Source organism: Ranitomeya imitator, chromosome 3 (genome assembly GCF_032444005.1).
Source record: "Ranitomeya imitator isolate aRanImi1 chromosome 3, aRanImi1.pri, whole genome shotgun sequence".
Lineage (NCBI taxonomy): Eukaryota > Metazoa > Chordata > Amphibia > Anura > Dendrobatidae > Ranitomeya > Ranitomeya imitator.
The window spans coordinates 299,963,968-299,981,760 of NC_091284.1; the positions used below are offsets into that span (position 1 = coordinate 299,963,968).

A 17,793-nucleotide genomic window follows, 5' to 3' on the forward strand; every position below is an offset into this window, starting at 1 on the left:
GGCCACGAATCCCAGCCACACAGTGTAATTTTTTGAAAACACACTGCGTGCCTCGGATTCATGGCCATTGCTAACCGCACTGGCCAACATGAAATGAGGTCACAAGACAGGCAGCGCTCACAGCGCATGGCCAAGGGTTCACAATAGCGCAGACTCCTGTACAGCAATTAGCAACGCTCAGGAAGCTGCGCCTAACACCAAGGCGTTATTTGGCACACCTGTGCTGCGTCTCTTTAAAAAGACAAGTCACGCCTCCAATACAGAACTGAACTTCTGTTCAATGGGCTAAATTGTGTACGTCTTTCATTCTGCGTGTGCAATGACCAAAACTTAAAGAGCAACCTTTAACTTGTGGAGCTTTACTGCTGCACAAGGTGTGGCTCTTCAACATTGTAACACCTGAGGGTGGATTAAAGGTTCCCTTTGAAATTGGTTCAAGTAGGCTTCAGCCTACACTCTGCTCCTCCTGCAGACCCTGGGCTCTAACTACGCCAGTTGGGTCCCGGAAGTGCTGGCTGCACAGAGAAAAACACCCACCATTGTGTCAGTGGGGTTCAGCACTGCCAGCTGTTCCCCTGCTGTGTAGCCGGCATCGTGTCCAGCACAAGCCACGCTGGCACAACTTACGAAAAGCTGCCACCAGTGCAGGCTTCGGCCTACACTCTGCTCCTCTCCTCCTCCTGCTGACCCTGGGCTCAAACACCGCCAGTTTCTGCCCGGACATGCTAGCTGCACAGAGAAAAACACCCACCATTGTGTCAGTGGGGTTCAGCACCGCCAGCTGTTCCCCCGCTGTGTAGCCGGCATCGTGTCCAGCACAAGCCACGCTGGCACCACTGACCATAAGCTGCCACCAGTGCAGGCTTCGGCCTACACTCTGCTCCTCTCCTCCTCCTGCTGACCCTGGGCTCAAACACCGCCAGTTTCTGCCCGGAAGTGCTAGCTGCACAGAGAAAAACACCAGCCAATGTGTTAGTGGGGTTCAGCACCGCCAGCTGTTCCCCTGCTGTGTAGCCGGCAACGTGACCTGCAAACGCCACGCAGGCACCTGAACTGAAATTGAAGGGAGCCTGCCCCCCACCCCCAGGTATTTCTATGTATTATGTATAACAGCCACCTTGTACAGCAGTACTGCTGCTTTTGTACAAGATGGCTGACTTTTTCTCCTTGCCCACGTGGAACTCAATACGTACAAAATGTGTCTCATTGAGACCATTCCACTGTCCCTGAGGTGTGACTTTCCTTTCTAATGATACGCAGCACCACCCTTGTTAGCGCTGCCCGTCTTTTGACATCATTGGTTAGCTGGCTGCGCCTGTGCATCTGCCCTGCTCGAAACAACGCCCCTCGGTGTCTTATTTTTTTGGACAGCGAGGGTGTGATTGATAGGCATGTGCATTGCATATGTTTGCCTGTGTTCACTCTTCTCCTTCCGCCTTCTTCAGACTGGGTGGCCTCATGGCCGCGGCATGCGATAAGGGATCAGATGAGGCCGCCCAGTCTGAAGCAGGTGTAAGGACATGTGTGAGCGGCAAACATATTTACTGCACAAGGCCACGAATCCCAGCCACGCAGTGTGAATTTTATAAAACACACTGTGGGTCTGGGATTCATGGCCATCGCTAACCGCAACGGCAGACATGAAATGAGGTCACAAGACAGGAAGCGCTCACAGCGCATGGCCAAGGGATAACAAGAGCGCTGACTCCTGTACAGCAAATAACAACGCTCAGGAAGCTGCGCCCATGCACCAAGGTGTTATTTTGGACACCTGTGCTGCTTTTCTTTAAAATGACAAGTCACGCCTCCACTACTGTTTGACAATATAATGGGCTAAATAGTGTACGTGTTTTATTCAGCGTGTGCAATGAGCAAAATTAATAGAGCAACCTTTTACTTGTGCAGCATTAATGCTGCACAAGGTGTGGCTCTTGTACCTTGCAACACCTGAGGGGGGGTTAAAGGTAACTTTTGAAATTGGTTCAACTAGGCTTCGGCCTACACTCTGCTCCTCTCCTCCTCCTGCTGACCCTGGGCTCAAACACCGCTAGTTTTTGCCCGGAACTTCTAGCTGCACAGAGAAAAACACCAGCCAATGTGTCAGTGGGGTTCAGCACCGCCAGCTGTTCCCCTGCTGTGTAGCCGACATCGTGTCCAGCACAAGCCACGCTGGCACAACTGACCAAGAGCTGCCACCAGTGCAGGCTTCGGCCTACACTTTGCTCCTCTCCTCCTCCTGCTGACCCTGGGCTCTAACACCGCTAGTTTTTGCCCGGAACTGCTAGATGCACAGAGAAAAACACCAGCCAATGTTTTAGTGGGGTTCAGCACCGCCAGCTGTTCCCCTGCTGTGTAGCCGGCAACGTGTCCTGCAAACGCCACGCAGGCACATGAACTGAAATTGAAGGGAGCCTGCCCCCCACCCCCAGGTGTTTCTATGTATAACAGCCACCTTGTACAGCAGTACTGCTGCATTTGTACAAGGTGGCTGACTTTTTCTCCTTGCCCACGTGGAACTCAACACGTACAAAATGTGTCTCATTAGAGACCATTACAATGTCCCTGAGGTGTGACTTTCCTTTTTAATGACACGCAGCACCCCCATTGTTAGCGCTGCACATCTTCTGACATCATTGGTTGGCTGGCTGTGCCTGTGCGTCCACCCTGCCCGACACAACGCCCCTCATTGTCTCAAATATTTTGACTGCGAGGGTGTGATTGATGGGCACGAGCAGTGCATATGTTCCCCTGTCTTCACTCCCCTCCTTCCGCCTTCTTCTGACTGTGCGGCCTCATGGCCGCGGCATGCGATAAGGGATCAGCTGAGGCCGCCCAGTCTGAAGCAGGTATAAGGACATGTGTGAGCGGCGAACATATTTACTGCACAAGGCCACGAATCCCAGCACCGCAGTGTGACTTTATGAAAAGGCACTGTGGGTCTGGAATTTATGGCCATCGTTAACCGCACCGGCCAACATGAAATGAGGTCATGAGACGGCCTGCACTAACAGGGTATTGCCAAGGGATAACACAAGAGCGCAGTTTCCTGTACTGCAAATAACAACGGTAAGGAATCTGCGCCCAGCACCTAGGTGTAAATTTGGACACCTGTGCTGCGTCTCCTTAAAAAGACAAGTCACGCCTCCACTACTGTTTGACAGTATAATGGGCTAAATAGTGTACGTGTTTTATTCAGCGTGTGCAAGGAGCAAAATTAAGAGAGCAACCTTTGACTTGCGCAGCATTAATGCTGTTCAAGGTGTGGCTCTTGTACCTTGCAACACCTGAGGGGGGGTTAAAGGTTACCTTTGAAATTGGTTCAACTAGGCTTCGGCCTACACTCTGCTCCTCTCCTCCTCCTGCTGACCCTGGGCTATAACACCGCCAGTTGTAGCCTGGAAGTGCTAGCTGCACAGAGAAAAACACCAGCCAATGTGTTAGTGGGGTTCAGCACCGCCAGCTGTTCCCCTGCTGTGTAGCCGGCATCGTGTCCAGCACAAGCCACGCTGGCACAACCGACCAAAAGCTGCCACCAGTGCAGGCTTCGGCCTACACTCTGCTCCTCTCCTCCTCCTGCTGACCCTGGGCTCAAACACCGCCAGTTTCTGCCCGGACATGCTAGCTGCACAGAGAAAAACACCCACCATTGTGTCAGTGGGGTTCAGCACCGCCAGCTGTTCCCCCGCTGTGTAGCCGGCATCGTGTCCAGCACAAGCCACGCTGGCACCACTGACCAAAAGCTGCCACCAATGCAGGCTTCGGCCTACACTCTGCTCCTCCTCCTGCAAACGCCACGCAGGCACCTGAACTGAAATTGAAGGGAGCCTGCCCCCCACCCCCAGGTGTTTCTATGTATAACAGCCACCTTGTACAGCAGTACTGCTGCATTTGTACAAAGTGGCTCCTTGCCCACGTGGAACTCAACACGTACAAAATGTGTCTCATTGAGACCATTCCACTGTCCCTGAGGTGTGACTTTCCTTTCTAATGATACGCAGCACCCCCCTTGGTAGCGCTTCCCGTCTTCTGACATCATTGGTTGGCTTGTTGCGCCTGTGCGTCCGCCCTGCCTAAAACAATGCTCCTCGTTGTCTTACTTATTTTGACTGCGAGGGTGTTATTGATGGGCACGAGCAGTGCATATCTTCGCCTGTCTTAACTCATCTCCTTCCGCCTTCTTCAGACTGTGCAGCCTCATGGCCGCGGCATGCGAGAAGGGATCAGCAGAGGCCGCCCAGTCTGAAGCAGGTGTAAGGACGTGTGTGAGCGGCCAAAATATTTACTGCTCAAGGCCACGAATCCCAGCACCGCAGTGTGACTTTATGAAAAGGCACTGTGGGTCTGGGATTTATGGCCATCGTTAACCGCACCGGCCAACATGAAATGAGGTCATAAGACGGGCAGCTCTAACAGGGCATTGCCAAGGGATAACACAAGAGCGCAGACTCCTGTACAGCAAATAACAACGCTCAGGAAGCTGCGCCAAACACCAAGGCGTTATTTGGGACACCTGTGCTGCGTCTCCTTAAAAAGCCAAGTCACGCATCCACTACAGTTTGACTGTAGAATGGGCTAAATTGTGTACGTCTTTCATTCAGCGTGTGCAAGTAGACAAATTAATAGAGCAACCTTTCACTTGTGCAGCATTAATACTGCACAAGGTGTGTCTCTTGTACTTTGTAACACCTGAGGGGGGGTTAAAGGTTTCCTTTGAAATTGGTTCAACTAGGCTTCGGCCTACACTCTGCTCCTCTCCTCCTCCTCCTGCTTCAACACGGGCTCTAACATCGCTAGTTTTTGCCCGCAAGTGCTAGCTGCACAGAGAAAAACACCCGCCATTGTGTTAGTAGGGTTCAGCAACGCCAGCTGTTTCCCCACTGTGTAGCCGGCAAAGTGTCCTGCAAACGCAACGCAGACACAAAGCTGCCTCCAGTGCAGGCTTCGGCCTACACTCTGCTCCCCCTGCTTACCCTTTGCTCCAACACCGCTAGTTGGGGCTCTAGGAAGACAATCTTTAATAGGCAACGCATCCGGGTTCCAGCACCGCCAGCTGGTTCTCGGCAGTGTTCTTGTCACAGGTACTCCCTCGTGCCAAGCCTGGTTTCAGCACCGTCAGCTGTTTCCGGGTTGTGTCAAGTTCACTGAGACGCCTATGCTTGCCCCGTCGTGGTGCGGTCGGGTTAGCCAACTCCAGGGTGCCTCCAGTTTAGGAGCTTCCTATGTGGGCTGCGTGAACTGGTAGTCAAGGCTGGTTCTGTAGTGCCAGTAGGCCCAGCTCCCCCTGTAGGACTGTTGGGGTTCGGTAACTGCGGCTGCCTCGCAGCCTAGCTGTTCTCTCCTCTCCTGTGGACCTTCGGGTCCACCACCTGATTCCAGCACCGTCAGCTGGTTCCGGGCCGAGCCTTTGGCTTAGGTGCCTCCTCCTGGGTATCCCAGTTTTGCCAACGCCAGGCGGTCCTTGGTAGTGCTTTTAAGCGCGGGCACCTACAGCTTAGTAACCGGGTTCCAGCACCGTCAGCTGGTCCTCGGTGCCATTGGCTCTTGCACACTGGGGCAACGCATCCGGGTTCCAGCACCGCCAGCTGGTTCTCGGCAGTGTTCTTGTCACAGGTACTCCCTCGTGCCAAGCCTGGTTTCAGCACCGTCAGCTGTTTCCGGGTTGTGTCAAGTTCACTGAGACGCCTATGCTTGCCCCGTCGTGGTGCGGTCGGGTTAGCCAACTCCAGGGTGCCTCCAGTTTAGGAGCTTCCTATGTGGGCTGCGTGAACTGGTAGTCAAGGCTGGTTCTGTAGTGCCAGTAGGCCCAGCGCCCCCTGTAGGACTGTTGGGGTTCGGTAACTGCGGCTGCCTCGCGGCCTAGCTGTTCTCTCCTCTCCTGTGGACCTTCGGGTCCACCACCTGGTTCCAGCACCGTCAGCTGGTTCCGGGCCGAGCCTTTGGCTTAGGTGCCTCCTCCTGGGTATCCCAGTTCCGCCAACGCCAGGCGGTCCTTGGTAGTGCTTTTAAGCGCGGGCACCTACAGCTTAGTAACCGGGTTCCAGCACCGTCAGCTGGTCCTCGGTGCCATTGGCTCTTGCACACTGGGGCAACGCATCCGGGTTCCAGCACCGCCAGCTGGTTCTCGGCAGTGTTCTTGTCACAGGTACTCCCTCGTGCCAAGCCTGGTTTCAGCACCGTCAGCTGTTTCCGGGTTGTGTCAAGTTCACTGAGACGCCTATGCTTGCCCCGTCGTGGTGCGGTCGGGTTAGCCAACTCCAGGGTGCCTCCAGTTTAGGAGCTTCCTATGTGGGCTGCGTGAACTGGTAGTCAAGGCTGGTTCTGTAGTGCCAGTAGGCCCAGCTCCCCCTGTAGGACTGTTGGGGTTCGGTAACTGCGGCTGCCTCGCGGCCTAGCTGTTCTCTCCTCTCCTGTGGACCTTCGGGTCAACCACCTGGTTCCAGCACCGTCAGCTGGTTCCGGGCCGAGCCTTTGGCTTAGGTGCCTCCTCCTGGGTATCCCAGTTCCGCCAACGCCAGGCGGTCCTTGGTAGTGCTTTTAAGCGCGGGCACCTACAGCTTAGTAACCGGGTTCCAGCACCGTCAGCTGGTCCTCGGTGCCATTGGCTCTTGCACACTGGGGCAACGCATCCGGGTTCCAGCACGGCCAGCTGGTTCTCGGCAGTGTTCTTGTCACAGGTACTCCCTCGTGCCAAGCCTGGTTTCAGCACCGTCAGCTGTTTCCGGGTTGTGTCAAGTTCACTGAGACGCCTATGCTTGCCCCGTCGTGGTGCGGTCGGGTTAGCCAACTCCAGGGTGCCTCCAGTTTAGGAGCTTCCTATGTGGGCTGCGTGAACTGGTAGTCAAGGCTGGTTCTGTAGTGCCAGTAGGCCCAGCTCCCCCTGTAGGACTGTTGGGGTTCGGTAACTGCGGCTGCCTCGCGGCCTAGCTGTTCTCTCCTCTCCTGTGGACCTTCGGGTCCACCACCTGGTTCCAGCACCGTCAGCTGGTTCCGGGCCAAGCCTTTGGCTTAGGTGCCTCCTCCTGGGTATCCCAGTTCCGCCAACGCCAGGCGGTCCTTGGTAGTGCTTTTAAGCACGGGCACCTACAGCTTAGTAACCGGGTTCCAGCACCGTCAGCTGGTCCTCGGTGCCATTGGCTCTTGCACACTGGGGCAACGCATCCGGGTTCCAGCACCGCCAGCTGGTTCTCGGCAGTGTTCTTGTCACAGGTACTCCCTCGTGCCAAGCCTGGTTTCAGCACCGTCAGCTGTTTCCGGGTTGTGTCAAGCTCACTGAGACGCCTATGCTTGCCCCGTTATGGTGCGGTCGGGTTAGCCAACTCCAGGGTGCCTCCAGTTTAGGAGCTTCCTATGTGGGCTGCGTGAACTGGTAGTCAAGGCTGGTTCTGTAGTGCCAGTAGGCCCAGCTCCCCCTGTAGGACTGTTGGGGTTCGGTAACTGCGGCTGCCTCGCGGCCTAGCTGTTCTCTCCTCTCCTGTGGACCTTCGGGTCCACCACCTGGTTCCAGCACCGTCAGCTGGTTCCGGGCCGAGCCTTTGGCTTAGGTGCCTCCTCCTGGGTATCCCAGTTCCGCCAACGCCAGGCGGTCCTTGGTAGTGCTTTTAAGCGCGGGCACCTACAGCTTAGTAACCGGGTTCCAGCACCGTCGGCTGGTCCTCGGTGCCATTGGCTCTTGCACACTGGGGCAACGCATCCGGGTTCCAGCACCGCCAGCTGGTTCTCGGCAGTGTTCTTGTCACAAGTACTCCCTCGTGCCAAGCCTGGTTTCAGCACCGTCAGCTGTTTCCGGGTTGTGTAAAGTTCACTGAGACGCCTATGCTTGCCCCGTCGTGGTGCGGTCGGGTTAGCCAACTCCAGTGTGCCTCCAGTTTAGGAGCTTCCTATGTGGGCTGCGTGAACTGGTAGTCAAGGCTGGTTCTGTAGTGCCAGTAGGCCCAGCTCCCCCTGTAGGACTGTTGGGGTTCGGTAACTGCGGCTGCCTCGCGGCCTAGCTGTTCTCTCCTCTCCTGTGGACCTTCGGGTCCACCACCTGGTTCCATCACCGTCAGCTGGTTCCGGGCCGAGCCTTTGGCTTAGGTGCCTCCTCCTGGGTATCCCAGTTCCGCCAACGCCAGGCGGTCCTTGGTAGTGCTTTTAAGCGCGGGCACCTACAGCTTAGTAACCGGGTTCCAGCACCGTCAGCTGGTCCTCGGTGCCATTGGCTCTTGCACACTGGGGCAACGCATCCGGGTTCCAGCACCGCCAGCTGGTTCTCGGCAGTGTTCTTGTCACAGGTACTCCCTCGTGCCAAGCCTGGTTTCAGCACCGTCAGCTGTTTCCGGGTTGTGTCAAGTTCACTGAGACGCCTATGCTTGCCCCGTCGTGGTGCGGTCAGGTTAGCCAACTCCAGGGTGCCTCCAGTTTAGGAGCTTCCTATGTGGGCTGCGTGAACTGGTAGTCAAGGCTGGTTCTGTAGTGCCAGTAGGCCCAGCTCCCCCTGTAGGACTGTAGGGGTTCGGTAACTGCGGCTGCCTCGCGGCCTAGCTGTTCTCTCCTCTCCTGTGGACCTTCGGGTCCACCACCTGGTTCCAGCACCGTCAGCTGGTTCCGGGCCGAGCCTTTGGCTTAGGTGCCTCCTCCTGGGTATCCCAGTTCCGCCAACGCCAGGCGGTCCTTGGTAGTGCTTTTAAGCGCGGGCACCTACAGCTTAGTAACAGGGTTCCAGCACCGTCAGCTGGTCCTCGGTGCCATTGGCTCTTGCACACTGGGGCAACGCATCCGGGTTCCAGCACCGCCAGCTGGTTCTTGGCAGTGTTCTTGTCATAGGTACTCCCTCGTGCCAAGCCTGGTTTCAGCACCGTCAGCTGTTTCCGGGTTGTGTCAAGCTCACTGAGACGCCTATGCTTGCCCCGTCGTGGTGCGGTCGGGTTAGCCAACTCCAGGGTGCCTCCAGTTTAGGAGCTTCCTATGTGGGCTGCGTGAACTGGTAGTCAAGGCTGGTTCTGTAGTGCCAGTAGGCCCAGCTCCCCCTGTAGGACTGTTGGGGTTCGGTAACTGCGGCTGCCTCGCGGCCTAGGTGTTCTCTCCTCTCCTGTGGACCTTCGGGTCCACCACCTGATTCCAGCACCGTCAGCTGGTTCCGGGCCGAGCCTTTGGCTTAGGTGCCTCCTCCTGGGTATCCCAGTTCCGCCAACGCCAGGCGATCCTTGGTAGTGCTTTTAAGCGCGGGCACCTACAGCTTAGTAACCGGGTTCCAGCACCGTCAGCTGGTCCTCGGTGCCATTGGCTCTTGCACACTGGGGCAACGCATCCGGGTTCCAGCACCGCCAGCTGGTTCTCGGCAGTGTTCTTGTCATAGGTACTCCCTCGTGCCAAGCCTGGTTTCAGCACCGTCAGCTGTTTCCGGGTTGTTTCAAGCTCACTGAGACGCCTATGCTTGCCCCGTCGTGGTGCGGTCGGGTTAGCCAACTCCAGGGTGCCTCCAGTTTAGGAGCTTCCTATGTGGGCTGCGTGAACTGGTAGTCAAGGCTGGTTCTGTAGTGCCAGTAGGCCCAGCTCCCCCTGTAGGACTGTTGGGGTTCGGTAACTGCGGCTGCCTCGCGGCCTAGCTGTTCTCTCCTCTCCTGTGGGCCTTCGGGTCCACCACCTGGTTCCAGCACCGTCAGCTGGTTCTCGGCAGTGTCTTTTGCGCTTGTACCTTCTGCTCCCCATCCTGGTTCCAGTACCGTCAGCTGGTTCCGGGCAGAGCCTTTGGCTTAGGTGCCTCCTTCTGGGTATCCAAGTTCCACCAACGTCAGGTGGTCCTTGGTAGTGCTTTCAGGCACGGGTACCTCCTGCTTAGTAACCGGGTTCCAGTAACGTCAGCTGGTCCTCGGTAGTTCCATTGGCTCTTGGACCTTCGGCTACCCATCCGGGTTCCAGTACCGTCAGCTGGTTCTCGGCAGTGTCTTTTGCTCTTGTACCTTCTGCTCCCCATCCTGGTTCCAGTAACGTCAGCTGGTTCCGGGCAGAGCCTTTGGCTTAGGTGCCTCCTTCTGGGTATCCGAGTTCCGCCAACGTCAGGCGGTCCTTGGTAGTGCTTTTTAGCACGGGTACCTCCTGCTTAGTAACCGGGTTCCAGTAACGTCAGCTGGTCCTCGGTAGTTCCATAGGCTCTTGAACCTTCGGGTAGCCATCCGAGTTCCAGTTCCATCAGCTGGTTCTTGGCATTTTCTCAGCCTTCTTGTACCTTCTGCTACATTTCCAAGTTGAAGACCCTAAAGTCGACGACCCGGAAGACCACCCCGATGACGACGACGACGACGACCCGGAAGACCACCCCGATGACGACGACAACGACGGCGGAGACGACGACGGCGGAGACGACGACGGCTGAGACGACGACGGCGGAGATGACGACACTGGAGACGACGACCCTGGAGACGACGACATGGAAGACCGAGAAGCAGAAGAACAAGAGGCTGCAGAACAAAGAGCAGAAGAACATTAAGCATAAGACTTAATATCAGAGCAAAAGATATTATCTAAATTATATGCAGAAGAAGACTAAGCAGTGTATGGGGGTGAGTCCGTTCCTCCTCGTGGTGCCCCTGGATAAAGCCTGATGCTGCAGGCCAAACTGAACGCGGACAAATGTAACTTTTGTGACTGGCAGAACAGAAGGTGTAATCTTCAAACTTTTATAGATAACAACTACGGGAATGCCTGTCACAAATGAGAATATGATGAAGAAGTAGAATAGGAAGAATAATAACAGTGGAATAAAAAGAATATGTAGAATAGGAAGAATAATTATAGTTAAATAAAATGAATATGAAGAATGTAATAAAAAAAAAAAAAAGGTAAAGGATGAAGAAGAAGATGAATAAGGTGAAGAAGAAGTTGATGTCAAAGATGCTGATGATGATGAAGATGAAAGTGTGGGAAAAGTAAAAAAAAAAAAGAAAAAAAAGAAGGGGAAGGGCGTGGAATAGTGAAACATCAATATCTGACAAAATAAAAAAAAAAAATTTACATAGTCAATATCTTTGTCACTCCGAACATCTTAAAAAAAAACAAAAAACATGCTATTCTATTTGATTGGGATACACCTCTATGACTTTAATGTCTCCGCCACCTCCCCAAATACATCCGGCATTATTCTTAGTTGTTTTCCTTCATGTAGAATGAACCTACAAGGCAAGAAAGGGTTTATTTTAATTCCTATATTTTGGTCCCATTGACTTGCATTGGGATCGGGTATCGGTATCGGCGATATCCGATATTTTTTGAATATCGGCCGATCCTATCCGATACCGATACTTTTCGATATCGGAAGGTATCGCTCAACACTACTGAACAGTATTAACTACAGAGCTTTTTCATACACAAGGTAGGAGTGACAGGAGAGGTACACCAGGTATTTGTTTGCTACTAGTCTGCACATACGCCAGTCTGGTGCGTGGGTACACCCCATTGTGAGGTCAGTCTGCTGCGTGGTTACACCCCATTATGTGGTTCGCAATCACAGGGCGCGCCCAAAGGGCGCGCAATCACTTGTATGTAGTATATGGGACCTACATTATACTGCATTATGCATTGTATTGAGGACTATCTATACCAATCATTCTTCCTCAGCTGGAGTAAGAGTATGTGCACACGGTCAGAAAATGATGCAAGTTGGACGCTGTGTACTTGTGCAGCATCCAGATGTTACAGCAGAATGGATGGGATTTCAAATCCCATGTCCACTATGCATGCACAGACGTCTGCAGCATGCCCGCGGAGACGGACATGTGGTGCGTCTTTCCAGACCGCAGCATGTCTATTTATCCTGTGGAGACATGAGCTTCTGCAAGATAAATCTTACCCATACATGGTATTGGACGTAGTGAATCCACACGGTTCAGTGAATACATGTGGATTCACCGGAGTTCAATAACGCTTTGGACGTAGCAGACATGTGCTGCGTCCAAAGCGCTGCCAATTACTGAACAAGTGCACCTACCCTAAAGACGCCGGGAAACAAGCATTGGTCAACTTCAATATTGTCAATCGTGCTCGTTTACCGGCCTGAACTTAGCGCTTGTAAATACAACATAAATGTTTCTGTGTGATGGTGCAATATGTGGTCATTTGGGCCACATTTTAAACTTTTTCCCAGGGCCCGACTTTGTCTAAAACCGGCCCTGATAGCATGGCATAGGCAGGTGTCAGCAGTAGAAGAAATCACAGCACGAGGCTCAGTTTGATGCTACTTCCCTCGCCGCAGTGTCTCCACATAGATAAGACCAGACAACAGCATCAAGACTTAACAGATGAGGACAGCCAATGATGCTGCAGCCGTCTCTGTGATCGATTATGCACCACCATTAGTTTTTTTCTCAATGAAAAAGTAGATGTGTGCACAGCCGTAAAGAGGTGCCAGAGTAGATTCCCACACTGTAGTATATAGCAAAAACTCGGCACTCAACTTAACATAAGACAGGTGATTTTTTTTCTGGGCCCCCTCCTGCTCGGGGCCCCGATGCAGCTTCACTGGCGGTATGTCAGCCCCTGTGTAAGACCAACATTAGTAGCAAGTTACATTTTACTAAAATGGCAAGAAAAATGTCACTTTTCAGTAAAAATCTGACAAATGATGAGCAATACAGGTTTAAAAAGATGTGACTCACAAGGAAGCTGAGTTGCTACATGTACTAACTTAAATCATTAATACTACTGATGCCAAAGAGGAAAATTAATTAAACCTCATTCCAAATAGTTTTCGTGAAAAATAATCAGTGCTTAAAATTTTTACTGTCAATGAAAAGCAGATCATAGTACTTTACAATCCTGAATTTTACTTAATCATGTAATGGAATATTTATTGAGCAGTCCACAGACTTTCTTCCCAGTCAGCTCTATAGTAAGAAAAAAATGTGACTTAATTCACAGTGCTGTTTTACAGCCTTACACAATGTCTGCGTTTTATAGAGCAATAGAAAAACACCCCAAAATATCTGTAGGTCCCAATCCCTGCTTTACCCTTGTAAACTATCTTTAAAAAAAAATAGATGATATTTCAATAATATGACACTGTTCAAAGCTACCAAACAACAGTACATTAAAAGTCTAAGTTGATGCGATACCTATGAAGTTATAGGAGGTGACTCACCAAGTCCTGCGATTCATCATTTTTGATAAGCTGGAGCTTTGAAGCTCACAGCTCTTTAATAATAAGGTGAGGAGCATAGTAGTGTGTGCCTGACCACAATTCTTACTCCAGCCCTTCATGAATTTTTACATGCGAGGGTTTCCACCATGTTGTGCGTCAGTCCAATTAATCGGATATGGGGCAATCCCCATATCTGATGCAATTGGATATCCTGATATCCTGCAATCTTCTGCAATTTTCTGCAATTTCCTGCAATCTCCTGCATTTGCGTAAAAAATGGGAATTTTCAAAACTTCTTTTGCCACAAATTTGGCGATAAAGCTTTGATGAATCTCCACCATGGACTTTACTATGTGCATGAGTCCTTAGCTTGGCGATATGACCATGACGGTCTTTGTCCCACTGCATTACATAGATATTACTTGTTAGTGTGACTTAAGCTACAGTCACACTTGTGTCTATTTTTTTAAATCTGTGTCAACCGGATAGTATTTCTCCATATTGCATCTGTTTTGCAGCCGTTATTTTCTCATCCATTTTTAAAAAATAAAAAATAAGACCTGAACTTTCATTTATCCATTGCTTCCTAACAATGAACAGTGAAAAATATATGAAAAAATGGATGGAATACTGAATTATAAAGTAAATCTTCCATGTTTCATATACAGTATATTTTACAAATCCCCTTACAGTTTGATGGCCATTTTTGTTCCGGAAAACGGACAAAAATAGAACATGTTATAATTTTCATGGCCCAGATATTGATTTAAGAAACTTTATGGGATCATGTGGCAAATAGGAGAAAAAGGAGTACCAGGTGATAATTTTACTAAAAAAAAACAGTATAAATCTTTATTAAATATCAAAAATAATAAATAAACCACATTACATAAAGTAACCCATACTCCACGGAGGTACAGACAGGAAGAGAGGTAACCACCTCAGCAATGCAAGGTATCAGGCATTATATTATAGTCATGATGCAAAAACAAAACCACGGAAAAAGGATGCCCCCATATTAATTAAATAAACACACATCACACAGGATAATACCTAAAAAGTGCAAGGGGATCAGCTTATCCAGGTCTGTGAGATCGAGAGGTGGTCACCTCAAGGATGGATGTGAAGAATGAATGAAACAATGGATGGAATACTGAAGTATAAAGTAAATCATCCATGTTTCATCTACCGTATATTATACTAATCTCTTTAGAGTTTGATGGCCATGTTTGATCCGCAAAACTGACGAAAATAGGACATGTTATAATTTTCATGGACCAGACATTGATTTATGAAACTCTATGTGATCATGTGCTGCCTGAGAGGAACATAGATATTTGAATGTAGCCTTAAAATGAAAATGCATGTTTTGTCAAGTTAAACACTTTTTTCTCTAATTTTATGAAACTGATGTTTACAGATAAATCACACAGGCTGCATTTCTATTTTAATACATATTTGACTATTTTACTATTGCATTTTAATGCAATAGCTGGGATATGTTATTAGAAAACCATCAGACTATTGCAGGTGACAGAAAATGATTGCTCTACTCAAAGAAATTGCTTATGTGGGTCAATTGTAATTATACGTTGCTAAGTTGTGTTTGAAACACCAAAATCTCATATATTCCAGTGGATGAACAGACATAAAGACATGTTTAAGCTTGTTAAAAGAGACAAGGCTCTGTGTAATGAAAGTCCTTTCTCCCAAGGAATAAGATAAGGAGAATAGCAACCAAAGCTCTTCTAAGGTCCAATGGTTTATTCCCACAGCATATTTCATTTTTCATACTTTTGATATTCTTAAATGTTTAAGGTAATTCAATTCTTTATGAGATACTACGAAGGCAAAAAGTATTACTGCCAAAAATGTAAAACAATATTTTGACCATATTTCTAGATGTTTAGTAAAGGTATATGAAGGAATAAAATGAATTTAAAAATATATTTTAAAAAAGTGCCGGACAATGTAAATATTACCCACAAATAGTTGAACTGTGGGAATACAAAATAATAGAAAGTCTTGGAAACACTGCAAAGTCTTTGTACAGAGCGTCCTGTACATGAGAACACAATGACACATGAAATCATAAGGCACAAACATATATACTAAACTCTTATGATCTCATCTTTTCTGTGCCATCTATTGTTCAATATAAGTTTTACTTTTGGTCCACTTTATGTGCATCCTGATTTTTCAAGAAAAAAGTTTCCCTCAAGGACCTTTAAGAAATTGGTTAAATAATTATGGGGTACGGTAAGAGCATGTTAATAAGAGATGTGAAAATACTGAAAAACTCATATTCCCTCTAACAATGAACGGAACATAATGTCAAGAATGGAACCAATTCTAAAAACAACACATTCTACAACAGGACCTGCCATGTGCTATACACTACCAATACACTAAAATGGACTAGACACAAGATGAGTATGAAGGAACACAATACTACTCACTGAAAACACAGCACATCAAGTGTCAAATTGTTAAAATTAGATCTAAAGGCAGATTTAAAGACCTGATGAGTATTCTACATATCTTTAAAGTTGTTGTTAAAATATTACCTGCCCAAAATGAGAGTAACTTGCAAGATCTTAGTGTCATCTATGTCAGTTCTTTGACACTTCTCTTTTACCTCTGTATTACCTTGTTCTCTTTGCCAATGTTTATTTCAGTTCTCTCCTTTCCCTCCTCTTTTTCTCTAAGTCTCTCTCTCCTCCCTCTGTCTCTTGCTGACGATGCTTTAAATCCTGGAAGAGACACGTGTCCCTGTTGCAAGGGATGTCTCTCCCATTTTCTTCTTCCTTCTCACCTAACCATGAATTCCTTATCGTATGCTAAAATATTTAGAAATGAGAGTCCTCAGTGGTTGATACCTTTTAATGGCTAACTGAAAAGATGGTAGCAAATTGCAAGCTTTCGAGACTACACAGTTCTCTTCAAAGGCAAAGACTAAGACAAATTCTGATTTGTGGTATACTAGACTTTTTGGCTTCAGTTATATCATTAAAAACTATCTAACTAATATAACTTCTGCTACTGTTTTTACTACTATTTCTGCTATTATTTCTGCTATCACATCTAATTTCCTCTTTAATTTTTATAAGTTCCATATAACTTTTAATGTTTTTTTACCTTAATCCCTTTTCTTTTCTCTTTTCGTGGATTCACAGTGCTTTCTTCACACTTTCTTTCTCTTTCTGCCTTCTTAGTTGTTTTCTTCCTCTCTCCCATGGAATCATCTTAGTTTATATAGTGCTGCCCCGTACCTGAGTAAACACACCCTGTGTGCTCACATTTAACAGGTGCAGGACCTGCCCGCTTAACCCTTCATGGAAACACAAGCACTTTAAAACAGTTGGGTAGTTTTGTTTTGCAAACAAAAGACATACTAAAATACATAATCATAATCATAATGTCTGTATATTTATATATATATATATATATATACATATATATATATACACATACTGTATATATATATATATACACATATATATATATATATACACATATATATACATACACACATTATTATGCTCGTATATGAATTGGAGACAAGATTACTGCATTGTGTTGGTGCAGCTTGTTTAACATTCTTATAATGTTCATATCATGTGACTTTACAGAGCGAGTCTTCTTAATGTTTGCTTTTCTCCTTGTTGCTTGTTTAAAACAAACTGTCACCCTTTTCTGAGTAACGATACAAGTTTAATTTCAATATACTTTAGGCAGATGAATGAAAGAGTTTTTACTAATAGGCTAATATTTTTTTTTAGAAAGGTAGGGAGGCAAGGAATGTTGTAAAATAGTTAACTTAGTTACTCTATTTGATGCTCAAGTAATCTCAATGGGGAGAATTGAGAGATGTCATCTAACAAATGAATGCTGATGTTTGTGTTTGGCTGCAGCAGTAAGGTGCCTAGAAGGGGCCATCATTCAATGCACTGTGATGTCCCATTTGAGGTACATTACTGATTTGACAATGACATTTTCATCAAACAATTTGTTCCAATTAATTTAGTTTTTTTAGGCTAAAGTCACTCAATATCTGTGCAGTTTTAACAAAAATGCCAGGAAGATCTGTTTAAAGTGATGAGTCTATGGGTTTTTCTGGCCTAATGTATACCAAAATGGTGCCCCTTTGTAATAAGTTGAGCCAGTGTACATAACTCCATCTGCTCCAGCTATATATTATGGTTTAATGTACTATTTAAATGATCCAACTGAACGAGGAGGTCAGATGGGCAAATTTAACTTATTTTTTCACCTAATCAATTAAGTCTTTGGCCCTGATTTTGAAGAATAGCATTTTTAATGAAGAGAGCACTGAAGAATGATGCTCGAAATTAACTAAATAGGTTGTCCTGTCTTCTGCTAAAAGTCTGCAGTCACTCTATGTGACTATAGACTTCTGAATCCCTGTGATGCACAGATCACATACTGTCAGGGTTCCTCATTATTGCTGTCAGGACCAGCCATAGTATATTCCGAGTACAGACTATACCAGGGTTTAAAGCAGCCTAGGATTAATTGTAATCCGAGTATATTATGGTCTAGGTGGCCAATTTATAATCTGGGGTATAAATTGGCTTCGGTCATTTCAGACTCCCTCATTCCAGATTTTACTCCCCTGATATCAGCAGTGTTGAGTAATATGCACAAGAATTACTTTACCT

General features: G+C 48.1%; 1 protein-coding gene across 11 annotated transcripts in view; it reads right to left on the minus strand.

Annotated features, from left to right (window-relative positions):
* SPDEF (SAM pointed domain containing ETS transcription factor) overlaps window positions 1–16,379 on the minus strand; it is a 1,047,406-nt gene extending 1,031,027 nt beyond the window's left edge. For 5 of the 11 annotated variants that reach the window (XM_069756552.1, XM_069756554.1, XM_069756558.1 and 2 more), the window contains exon 1: window positions 15,679–15,818. The gene's annotated coding sequence lies outside the window, so the exon portion shown is untranslated. Of the gene's footprint in view, window positions 1–15,678; window positions 15,828–16,249 lie in introns of those variants that run through there. The other 6 variants (XM_069756555.1, XM_069756553.1, XM_069756550.1 and 3 more) reach the window with 3 other exon arrangements.
* Between the last annotated feature and the right edge of the window lie 1,414 nt (window positions 16,380–17,793).